This window comes from Oncorhynchus clarkii, chromosome 24 (assembly GCF_045791955.1).
Source record: "Oncorhynchus clarkii lewisi isolate Uvic-CL-2024 chromosome 24, UVic_Ocla_1.0, whole genome shotgun sequence".
NCBI classification, from domain to species: Eukaryota; Metazoa; Chordata; class Actinopteri; order Salmoniformes; family Salmonidae; genus Oncorhynchus; species Oncorhynchus clarkii.
The window spans coordinates 26,368,017-26,380,037 of record NC_092170.1 but is presented as its reverse complement, the minus strand read 5'-3'; positions in this window follow the sequence as shown (position 1 = coordinate 26,380,037).

Below are 12,021 nucleotides of genomic sequence, written 5' to 3'. Positions count from 1 at the left end.
AACTGACATATTAGTGTCCAAATAGTAACATATTGCTGACCAAACTGACATATTAGTGTCCAAATAGTAACACATTGCTGACCAAACTGACATATTACTGTCCAAATAGTAACACATTGCTGACCAAACTGACATATTAGTGTCCAAATAGTAACACATTGCTGACCGAACTGACATATTAGTGTCCAAATAGTAACACATTGCTGACCAAACTGACATATTAGTGTCCAAAGAGTAACATATTGCTGACCAAACTGACATATTAGTGTCCAAATAGTAACACATTGCTGACCAAACTGACATATTAGTGTCCAAATAGTAACACATTGCTGACCAAACTGACATATTAGTGTCCAAATAGTAACACATTGCTGACCAAACTGACATATTAGTGTCCAAATAGTAACACATTGCTGACCAAACTGACATATTAGTGTCCAAATAGTAACATATTGCTGACCAAACGGACATATTAGTGTCCAAATAGTAACACATTGCTGACCAAACTGACATATTAGTGTCCAAATAGTAACATATTGCTGACCAAACGGACATATTAGTGTCCAAATAGTAACACATTGCTGACCAAACGGACATATTAGTGTCCAAATAGTAACACATTGCTGACCAAACTGACATATTAGTGTCCAAATAGTAACACATTGCTGACCAAACTGACATATTAGTGTCCAAATAGTAACACATTGCTGACCAAACTGACATATTAGTGTCCAAATAGTAACACATTGCTGACCAAACTGACATATTAGTGTCCAAATAGTAACACATTGCTGACCAAACTGACATATTAGTGTCCAAATAGTAACACATTGCTGACCAAACTGACATATTAGTGTCCAAATAGTAACACATTGCTGACCAAACTGACATATTAGTGTCCAAATAGTAACACATTGCTGACCAAACTGACATATTAGTGTCCAAATAGTAACACATTGCTGACCAAACTGACATATTAGTGTCCAAATAGTAACACATTGCTGACCAAACTGACATATTAGTGTCCAAATAGTAACACATTGCTGACCAAACTGACATATTAGTGTCCAAATAGTAACACATTGCTGACCAAACTGACATATTAGTGTCCAAATAGTAACACATTGCTGACCAAACTGACATATTAGTGTCCAAATAGTAACACATTGCTGACCAAACTGACATATTAGTGTCCAAATAGTAACATATTGCTGACCAAACTGACATATTAGTGTCCAAATAGTAACACATTGCTGACCAAACTGACATATTAGTGTCCAATTAGTAACACATTGCTGACCAAACTGACATATTAGTGTCCAAATAGTAACACATTGCTGACCAAACTGACATATTAGTGTCCAAATAGTAACATATTGCTGACCAAACTGACATATTAGTGTCCAAATAGTAACACATTGCTGACCAAACTGACATATTAGTGTCCAAATAGTAACACATTGCTGACCAAACTGACATATTAGTGTCCAAATAGTATTGCTGACCAAACTGACATATTAGTGTCCAAATAGTAACACATTGCTGACCAAACTGACATATTAGTGTCCAAATAGTAACACATTGCTGACCAAACTGACATATTAGTGTCCAAATAGTAACACATTGCTGACCAAACTGACATATTAGTGTCCAAATAGTAACACATTGCTGACCAAACTGACATATTAGTGTCCAAATAGTAACACATTGCTGACCAAACTGACATATTAGTGTCCAAATAGTAACACATTGCTGACCAAACTGACATATTAGTGTCCAAATAGTAACACATTGCTGACCAAACTGACATATTAGTGTCCAAATAGTAACACATTGCTGACCAAACTGACATATTAGTGTCCAAATAGTAACACATTGCTGACCAAACTGACATATTAGTGTCCAAATAGTAAATTGCTGACCAAACTGACATATTAGTGTCCAAATAGTAACACATTGCTGACCAAACTGACATATTAGTGTCCAAATAGTAACACATTGCTGACCAAACTGACATATTAGTGTTAGTGTCCAATTAGTAACACATTGCTGACCAAACTGACATATTAGTGTCCAAATAGTAACACATTGCTGACCAAACTGACATATTAGTGTCCAAATAGTAACACATTGCTGACCAAACTGACATATTAGTGTCCAAATAGTAACACATTGCTGACCAAACTGACATATTAGTGTCCAAATAGTAACACATTGCTGACCAAACTGACATAACACATTTACTGACATATTGTGTCCAAATAGTAACACATTGCTGACCAAACTGACATATTAGTGTCCAAATAGTAACACATTGCTGACCAAACTGACATATTAGTGTCCAAATAGTAACACATTGCTGACCAAACTGACATATTAGTGTCCAAATAGTAACACATTGCTGACCAAACTGACATATTAGTGTCCAAATAGTAACACATTGCTGACCAAACTGACATATTATTGTGTCCAAATAGTAACACATTGCTGACCAAACTGACATATTAGTGTCCAAATAGTAACACATTGCTGACCAAACTGACATATTAGTGTCCAAATAGTAACACATTGCTGACCAAACTGACATATTAGTGTCCAAATAGTAACACATTGCTGACCAAACTGACATATTAGTGTCCAAATAGTAACACATTGCTGACCAAACTGACATATTAGTGTCCAAATAGTAACACATTGCTGACCAAACTGACATATTAGTGTCCAAATAGTAACACATTGCTGACCAAACTGACATATTAGTGTCCAAATAGTAACACATTGCTGACCAAACTGACATATTAGTGTCCAAATAGTAACACATTGCTGACCAAACTGACATATTAGTGTCCAATTAGTAACACATTGCTGACCAAACTGACATATTAGTGTCCAAATAGTAACATATTGCTGACCAAACTGACATATTAGTGTCCAAATAGTAACATATTGCTGACCAAACTGACATATTAGTGTCCAAATAGTAACACATTGCTGACCAAACTGACATATTAGTGTCCAAATAGTAACACATTGCTGACCAAACTGACATATTAGTGTCCAAATAGTAACACATTGCTGACCAAACTGACATATTAGTGTCCAAATAGTAACACATTGCTGACCAAACTGACATATTAGTGTCCAAATAGTAACACATTGCTGACCAAACTGACATATTAGTGTCCAAATAGTAACACATTGCTGACCAAACTGACATATTAGTGTCCAAATAGTAACACATTGCTGACCAAACTGACATATTAGTGTCCAAATAGTAACACATTGCTGACCAAACTGACATATTAGTGTCCAAATAGTAACACATTGCTGACCAAACTGACATATTAGTGTCCAAATAGTAACACATTGCTGACCAAACTGACATATTAGTGTCCAAATAGTAACACATTGCTGACCAAACTGACATATTAGTGTCCAAATAGTAACACATTGCTGACCAAACTGACATATTAGTGTCCAAATAGTAACACATTGCTGACCAAACTGACATATTAGTGTCCAAATAGTAACACATTGCTGACCAAACTGACATATTAGTGTCCAAATAGTAACACATTGCTGACCAAACTGACATATTAGTGTCCAAATAGTAACACATTGCTGACCAAACTGACATATTAGTGTCCAAATAGTAACACATTGCTGACCAAACTGACATATTAGTGTCCAAATAGTAACACATTGCTGACCAAACTGACATATTAGTGTCCAAATAGTAACACATTGCTGACCAAACTGACATATTAGTGTCCAAATAGTAACACATTGCTGACCAAACTGACATATTAGTGTCCAAATAGTAACACATTGCTGACCAAACTGACATATTAGTGTCCAAATAGTAACACATTGCTGACCAAACTGACATATTAGTGTCCAAATAGTAACACATTGCTGACCAAACTGACATATTAGTGTCCAAATAGTAACACATTGCTGACCAAACTGACATATTAGTGTCCAAATAGTAACACATTGCTGACCAAACTGACATATTAGTGTCCAAATAGTAACACATTGCTGACCAAACTGACATATTAGTGTCCAAATAGTAACACATTGCTGACCAAACTGACATATTAGTGTCCAAATAGTAACACATTGCTGACCAAACTGACATATTAGTGTCCAAATAGTAACACATTGCTGACCAAACTGACATATTAGTGTCCAAATAGTAACACATTGCTGACCAAACTGACATATTAGTGTCCAAATAGTAACACATTGCTGACCAAACTGACATATTAGTGTCCAAATAGTAACACATTGCTGACCAAACTGACATATTAGTGTCCAAATAGTAACACATTGCTGACCAAACTGACATATTAGTGTCCAAATAGTAACACATTGCTGACCAAACTGACATATTAGTGTCCAAATAGTAACATAACACATTGCTGACCAAACTGACTGACATATTACTGTGTGTCCAAATAGTAACACATTGCTGACCAAACTGACATAGTGTCCAAATAGTAACACATTGCTGACCAAACTGACATATTAGTGTCCAAATAGTAACACATTGCTGACCAAACTGACATATTAGTGTCCAAATAGTAACACATTGCTGACCAAACTGACATATTAGTGTCCAATTAGTAACATATTGCTGACCAAACTGACATGGGTGAAATATAGCAGATTAGTGTGCTGCAGCGGTTTATGTTTTGTCTGCTCAATTAACACCAAGAAAAACAAGACATGTTAGAACAGAATTCCCCATGTGAACAGATCCCAAGTGTATTTTCCTTCCATCCTGTTAAAATGCAGACTGATCATTTCACGTCGGCTGATTGCATGGCAAAGATCCTGTTTTGTTTTTATGTGTCTTCATTAAATGTTGAAAGATTTCCACAAGTGGACAAAACCCCTATCTGTTTTTATTTGTTACTAATTAAAACACATATAATTTGCTAATGAAAAAAGCTCTCCATGCCCAGAGCAGTATCACATTACTTTGCCTTTGTCGACTGGTTGCATTATGTTTTGTTTTGGTTACAGTTTGATGTGTCAGCGTTGTCCGATGCCTGTTGTGCCAACAGCTTTAGTGCAGTGACAGCCACACACAGTCACACACACACTGGCACATTCAGTTTAATAAAAATACATCCTGTTTTTTGTGTGTTTTTTTTACCTGGCACATCAAGAAAAGCCTTAAAACAAAAGCTGTGAGCTTTCATTCTAATGAACTTTCATCAAAAAGCTATGGGTCTGAGCATCAAAGACACAGCTTCTCTCACCAGCTGGTAGAGAGAGAGACCCCTGCATGAGCAGGTAGGCTATCCACACTACTTTGTAATACTCTCCAAGACACATTAGTAGATCAAATGGTGTTGAGCACCCACTCATACTTGAACTACAAAAACACACAAAATACTTTCATATATGCTCGGTTACCTGATGTTTGTTATTATCTTAATATACATTTATTCACTCAGTTATTGTGTATCAATATTCATTTTCTGTGTCTGCACACTTATAATTCTATAGTAGGCTAAGTGCCACTTGTTCCATCCTGTTGACTGACATCTCTAGGCTTTGCTTTGCTACTGTGTTGTTAAGCTGTCTTCATGGGTGACTTGTCAGTCCCAGTAGACCTTTCACAGTGACAGGTCCCACTTATGGACAGACTGTAACTGCAACTCAATGAGAACTGCCACCCTACGTAGCCTGGCACAAACCCACGGAAAAGATGCCTAAGTGGCATTAATTCCGGGGTAAAGGTTAAATAACAAATATGTTTAAGAGGTACAATAGGCAAAATTTTGGCTTTGATTTATGGGCAACATGAATGAGCTCATAATATTCAATTGCATCCAGCCGGTGTGCTCGGAAATATATATATTATTTGGACTATCTATGCTGTTACATCGACCATACAGTATATGTGCTGTTTGTGTGGATCCAAAAGACCAAACTCTTTCCCTCGCCTGGGACTAGGACTGGGACTTCAATGGATCTGGAAGCTCATCATGTTCCTAGACAGCAACAGCTCTTTGCATAGCAATATCTGGGCTGTCGGAAACACACTATCTACGGCTGATCTTCTGACTTCTTACACCATCTTGTGGCCATTTCACATGTCTCAGCCGAGGCCTCTGTTGTCAATGGAAGATCCCACTATCAAGATGCTGCTATCAATTGACAGCACTCACAATGCAGGAAGCAGAATAAAGAAGGTATTTGTGACTCTACGCCCTAATCTATTAGGTTTTGCTCTAGGCCTTTCTCTGAGACAGATATCACACGAGGTGATAGGATGACAGATACTGGTCCAAAACTAAATGAATGAGTCACTAAAACACCATGACAACAACATTATTACAGAATTCCAAGAAAGAGCCGCCACCACCACAACTAGTGATGTCTACTGACCCATTCTGTCCAACTCCCTCTGCTCTCCTCATTCTGCTTGTAACCAGAGCTGAATTATTTTAGGTGTCAGTCACCCAGCTGCTCTTTATTCTGCACCACTCTTCTTGCCCAGCCCCTGTGCAGAGAGAGAATCACTTATTCTTCTTTGTTGGAGTACTGTACTTAACCAGTCAGCAGTGCACCACCTCACTGCTCCTCTGTAAAGGAGGAAGAACAGTTCCCTGGCAGCCAGAGTCAAAGGGCAGAACACTTTTTGTAATTCATGAGTCTTTACCTAGAGAGGCCTCTTGCTTTCACATTGCCACCTCATAGAGAGAGGCAAAAAGGAGCTTGTTCAGAGTGTACTGACCTCTTTGAGATAGATACTACCTGGCTGGCAGCTCCCTTAAACAGCACTGCACGGTACATCTTCAAAAGGCATGATCTATTGCCTGTGAAAGGCTAGTGTTAAATCGACGTGAGTATACACTGTATAGAAATAACCTCAAATGACTGATTATTACTAGTGGGTTAATTTCTCACCCTGAGGTAGTGATAGTATAGTTTTTCTATCGGCTCATTAAAACTAACTCTTAGCAATCATTTTGGAATGTGCTCTATTGTGAGCAGTAAAACCCATTTCTGTCCAAAATAGCCTAAACACGGACAATCATGTCAGATATATCCTGTTTATCCTAAATTAAAGACCTTACTTCTTACTGCTCGCAGCTATATTTGTAAGTGGTATTTCATATGAAGATATGAAATATCACTTACAGATATAGCTACGAGCAGCAATGAACAGGGTTCACAGGATGACAGAAAGGACACAAGATGTAGGAACTATCTTCCTTTATGTGCAATCACAAAATCATAAAGAAATAAATACAACATCTGGAGTGACGCGAGCCTACCAAATGAGCTAAATTCCTTCTAAGCTCACTTCAAGGCAAGCAACACTGAACGATGCATGAGAGCACCAGCTTTTCCAGAAGACTGTGTGATCTCGTTCTCCATAGCAAATGTAAGACCTTTAAACAGGTTAGCATTCACAAGGCCGCGGGCCAGACGGATTACCAGGACGTGTACTCAGAGAATGTGCTGACCAGCTGGCAAGTGTCTTTATTGACATTTTCATCCTCTCCCTGACCCAGTCTGTAATACCTGCATGTTTCAAGCAGACCACCATAGTCCCCGTGCCCAAGAATGTCAAAGTAACCGGTCTTATTGGGTTAAATGCGTAAGAGACATTTCAGTTGAATGCATTCAGTTGTACAACTGACTAGGTATCCCCTTTCCCTTAATGACTATCACCCCGTGGCACTCACATCTGTAGCCATGAAATGCTTTGAAAGGATAGTTATGGCTCACATCAACACAATCATCATAGACTCCCTAGACCCACTCCAATTCGCATACCGCCCCAAGAGATCCACAGATGACGCAGTCTGTATTGCACTCCACACTGCCCTCTCCCACCTGGACAAGAGGAACACCTCCGTAAGAATGCTTTTAATTGACTATTGCGTTCAACATCATATTGCCCACCAAGCTCATCACTAAGCTCAGGACCCTGGGACTAAACACCTCCCTCTGCAACTGGATCCTGGACTTCCTGACGGGCCACACCAGGTGGTAAGGGTAGGCAACAACACATCCACCACATTGACCCTCAACATGGGGGCCCTTCAGGAGTGCGTGCTTAGTCCCCTCATGTACTGCCTGTTCACCCATGACTGTGTGGCCATGGACGACTCCAACCACATCAAGTTTGCTGACGACACGACAGTGGTTGGCCTGATCACCAATGATGAGACAGCCTATAGGGAGAAGGTCAGTGGAACTCAAGTCCTTTTGTTCACTTGACCTGCTACTCTAACTTCTGCAATGCATACAAAGCCCTCCCCCGCACTCCTTTTGGCAAATCTCTCCATGACTCCATCTTGTTGCTCCCCTCCTATAGGCAGAAACTAAAACAGGAAGCGACTGTGCTTAGGCCTATCCAACGCTGGACTGACCAATCGGATTCCACGCTTCAAGATTGCTTCAATCACGTGGACTGGGATATGTTCCGGGTAGCCTCAGACAACAACATTGAAGTATACGCTGACTCGGTGAGCGAGTTTATAAGGAAGTGTATAGGAGATGTTGTACCGATTGTGACTATTAAAACCTTCCCTAACCAGAAACCATGGATTGATGGCAGCATTCGCGCAAAGCTGAAAGCACGTACCACAGCATTTAACCATGGCAAGGTGACTGGGAATATGACAGAATACAAACAGTGTAGTTATTCCCTCCGTAAGGCAATCAAACAGGCAAAACGTCAGTACAGAAACAAAGTGGAGTCGCAATTCAACGGCTCAAACATGAGACGTATGTGGCAGGTTCTATAGACAATCACGGATTACAAAAACAAAACCAGCCCCGTTGCAGACTTTGACTTCTTGCTTCCAGACAAATTAAACAACTTCTTTGCACGCTTTGAGAACAATACAGTGCCACTGACGCGGCACGCAACCTAAGACTGTGGGCTCTCCTTCTCCGTGGTCGACATGAGTAAAACATTTAAACGTGTTTAACCTTATCAGGGCTGCTGGCAGACGGTATCCCTAGCCTCGTCCTCAGAGCATGCGCAGACCAGCTTGCTGGTGTGTTTAAGGACATATTCAATCAATCCCTATCCCAGTCTGCTGTCCCCACATGCTTCAAGATGGCCACCATTGTTCCAGTTCCCAAGAAAGCTAAGGTAACTGAACTAAATGACTATCACCCTGTAGCACTCACTTCTATCATCATGAAGTGCTTTGAGAGACTAGTCAAGGATCATATCACCTCCCCCCTACCGGTCACCCTAGACCCACTTCAATTTGTTTACCACCCCAATAGGTCCACAGACGATGCAATCGCCATCACACTGCCCTATCCCATCTGGACAAGAGGAATACCTATGGAAGAATGCTGTTCATTGACTACAGCTCAGCATTCAACACCATAGTACCCTACAAACTCATCGTTAAGCTTGAGACCTTGGGTTTCGACCCTGCCCTGTGCAACTGAGTCCTGAACTTCCTGACGGACCGCCCCCAGGTGTTGAATGTAGGGAACACTCCGCTGATCCTCAACACCGGGGCCCCACAAGGGTGCGTGCTCAGCCCCCTCCTGTACTCCCTGTTCACCCACGACTGCGTGGCCATGCATGCCTCCAACTCAACCATCAAGTTTGCAGACGACATCACAGTGGTAGGCTTGATTACAACAACGATGAGACAGTCTACAGGGAGGTGGTGAGGGCTCTCGGAGTGTAGTGTCAGGAAAATAACCTCTCACTCAATGTCAGCAAACCAAAGAGATGATCATGGACTTCAGGAAACAGCAAAGGGAGCACCCCCCAATCCACATTGATGTGAAAGCAGTGGAGAAGGTGGAAAGTTTTAAGTTCCCCGGTGTTCTTATCACCGACAAACTGAAATGGTCCACACATACAGACAGCATGGTGAAGAAGGTGCAACCTCAGGAGGCTGAACATTTTGGCTTGTCACCGAAAACCCTCACTAACTTTTACAGGTGCACAATTGAGAGCATTCTGTCGGGTTGTATCACCGCCTGGTACGACAACTGCATCGCCCACAACAGCAAGGCTCTTCAGAGGGTGGTGCGGTCTGCACAACGCATCACCGGAGGCAAACTACCTGCCCTCCAGGTCACCTACAACACCGATGTCACAGGAAGGCAAAAAAGATAATCAAGGACAACAACCACCCGAGCCACTGTCTGTTCACCCCAATTCCATCCAGAAGGCGAGGTCAGCATCAAAGCTGGGACAGAGATATTGAAAAACAGCTTCTATCTCAAGGCCATCAGATTATCATTGTCCACTTTAATAATGCCGCTTTAAGAATGTTTACATGTACATAATGTAAACTGTATCCTTCACTATCTATTTCATCTTAGCCGCTCTGTCACTGCTCATCCATATATTTTATACTTATTTATTCTTATCCCATTCCTGTGTTGTTGTGTTTTGTTGTGGAAGTGTTAGATATTACTTGTTACTGATATTACTGCTGCACTGTCGGATCTAGAAGTATAAGCATTTCGCTACACTCATAAATTATTATTATTTTTATTTTATTGAATTTTACCCCTTTTTTTCGTGGTATCCAATTGTTGTAGTAGCTTGTCTCATTGCTACAACTCCCGTACGGGCTCCCGTACGGGCTCGGGAGAGACGAAGGCTGAATGTCATGCGTCCTCCGATACACAACCCAACCAGCCGTACTGCTTCTTACTGCTTCTGTACGCGCATCCAACCCGGAAGCCAGCCGAACCCGGACGACGCTAGGCCAATTGTGCGTCGCCCCACGGACCTCCCGGTCGCGGCCGGTTACGACAGAGCCAGGGACTCAACCACTGCGCCACCCGGTGTGGTTGCGAGGACAACAACAGGGAAACCTCAACATCAGCAATACAAAGGAGCTGAACGTGAACTACACTTAGCCCTTCCACACCTAGGGAGGGCTAAGCACCATCCTCAGTGCTGTAGTGGACCACATCACTAAGGAATTATCATGATCCACATACACCAACAGTCGTGAAGAAGGCAACGCACAACAACACCCTTCAGGAGGCTGAAAATATTTGTCTTGGGACCTAAGAATCTCAAAAGGTTCTACAGCTCTATTGAGAGAATCTTGACTTACTGCATCACCGCTTGGTATGGCAACTGTTTGGCATCCGATCGCAAGGCGCTGCAGAGAGTAGTGAGTACGCCCGGTATATCACTGTGCACAGCTCCCTGCCACCCAGGACCTATATCAGGCTGGATTTTTTTCTATAAAATGTAGAAATGAACTGTTTTCACATATGTAAACAATGGACTGGAGACAATGAAAATGAGGTTGAAAAGTGGGAGTTTCCCTTTAACTGTTTGCTATGAAGTTTAAATCAAATTTTATGAAGCCCTTTTTACATCAACAGTTGTCATAAAGTGCTATATGTGATTCTGTGCATGTGGGAGTATTGAATCGACATTGCTTGGACATCAACTGTATACTAGATGTTCACCTCCACATATATGGTGTAATGTAGACAAACATTTTCAGAACATAAGAGTAGCATTTTTTATAACTTTATTTTATTTTTTAATAGATCTGTACAACCAAGAACCAAACCTTTGATGAGCCTCGCAAAAACTGACCTGTACATGTTAAATGCTCTGGGCAGGATTTCTTACTCATTTAAATAATCAAATTATTAATTATCTAGCTAAGCAAACACTTCAAACCAGTCCTACCAACAGAAAAATGATCGGTTTTGGAAGGGGTGAACAAAAAACACATGTTCCCTTTGTTTCCAGTGTTATACAAAAGTCCAGTGAAATATCTTATTTACACAGACCTGCACAAGTCAAGAAATAATTCTAGTTCGCTCAAGCATGATAGGAGTTTGGGTGACAGGACAGAAGGGTGTCATTTGGATCAATGGAGTAATTAATCTATACTGATTGTGACATAATCAAGCTGGAATCAAAGAGAAGAGGACATTGATTGAAATGGCTCTTTGAAACATGAAATGAAGGGGCTGAAAATATCAAACAATATGGCTCCTGCTCCACGCCAGCTTTGGACTCGAACC